The sequence below is a fragment of the Camellia sinensis genome, chromosome 3 (genome assembly GCF_055761805.1).
Source record: "Camellia sinensis isolate YWXY chromosome 3, ASM5576180v1, whole genome shotgun sequence".
NCBI lineage: Eukaryota > Viridiplantae > Streptophyta > Magnoliopsida > Ericales > Theaceae > Camellia > Camellia sinensis.
In genome coordinates, this window is record NC_138963.1 from 99,423,721 (window position 1) to 99,425,519 (window position 1,799).

The window sequence follows — 1,799 nt, forward strand, 5'->3', positions numbered from 1 at the left end:
TGTCAAGGCCAAGATCCAGGACAAGAAAGGAATTCCCCACGAAAATAGTAAAATTCAACGGTCGCGACGTTACATCGGCCTCATCCTTCCTTCGGGGTGATCTGCTTCGATGACCTGGAGGCTGACGTTTTTCCCGTTCTTTGAACGCCCCACCTCTCGCACGGGTGGGTTCTCTGCTGCGATTCATTACAGTATCGAGCTCAGCCAAAGTTCGAGCCTCTCTTTTGTTGATGAAGAAAATTCACATTTGTCTGACCCCACGCAACAAAGTTGTTTTAAAGCGAGTCTGAACACAATAAGTGAAATTACTGGGGTGAAAAGTCCGAGGTAATTTATTTCTAATCCTTGCGGTGACCCCGAGGCAATTTCATTAATACTGAACCCCAAAAGATGGACGCCGGTAGATATTGGCCATAGCCGCTCCATATACTAATTTTTGGCTTTTTGGAGTTAAAATGGACTAATTATGGCAATTATAGATGGGATGACAGTTTCCGGATTCGGAGCCCTTGGAGCGTGACACCTTTAGGCTGATTAACCCTCCGAATTCAGAGCCTAATCGGCGGATTGATCGTGCGTGAAACGAATGACATTTAACCAAGAATGCTCATGACAAGCCGGCATATAACCGTTCGGAATTAAATGCCTACTTAGCTTGGGCTGGACAATGTTTATACAATGAAAATGTATGCAAACGCGAGTGTGCCGAATGCAGGTTACAATGAAACATTTAAAATAGGACAATTTATTCAATCAGGCAATAACTACACAATTACATAGTATTTTTATTCGACCTTGCCCTCATCCTCACTCTTCTTGACTTCAAACACGGAAAAGGGAAAATGATTATGTTGGTAGAGTGGCAGCGCCGAATCAATTCCCGACGCTCGGAGAGCTTCCGTGGCTTGAGATGCCTTGATCCAACCGTGCTTAAAGCCACGATTTTCACATCGGCAAACTTCCTCAGCGAGTTTCTCTTTGGTCTTCTGAATTCCGACCAGTCGGCCGTCATCGAAGCCTTTTTCATAGGCCACGCCTCTCGTAGTCTCAATCGCGAACATGCCAGCCGTATTACGATCGGCGATCGCATCACTAATCAGCCTTTGAGTGACCCTTTCTTCGACAACCGAGTTGGGTTGGCTGGTTGATTGGGCCCCGACAGGCTTGATTTTCCTTAGCTCACGCTCGGCCTTCTCGGCATGAGCTTCTAACTTCCGAATTCGTTCATCTCTCTGTTCTATGTCGCGGCGAGCGACACAGAGACGCATGCCGATCTCATAAGCCGTGTACAGTTCCCTCATCGCCCCATGAATGCTTTTATGAAACACTTCGAAGTCCGGCCGACCTACCATCGACTGCTGAACTTCAGGTAGAAAAATTTGTCGAGTAAACTCGACTGCCACATTTGGATTTCGAATGATCGAATCTACCTCCGTCATTGGTCTATTACCCACGAAGACCGCGAAACTCAATGGATGAGGAGTTGCGTTGGATTCCCTTCCAGAACGGGACTGAGGAGACTTATGTTGTGGCTGATTGTCCTTCCTAGGCAATCTACTTCAACGACGAGGAGATGGGTGTCTCTCCCGATCCCTCGAAGTCCTACCGCCCGTTCGTAAGGGTTCACCGCTTCGATTCATGGCACCTCACAGCTCAGCTAGCATCTTCCTTTCACCTCTGCTGTTGAAGAAAAGCTTATTTGACATTCGCACTTGTTTAATCTTCCTCAAAGAGCGGGATTGAGATGCTCACTGAGCACATAAATAGGACCCTCGTTCACGAAGTACACGCCTATTTAT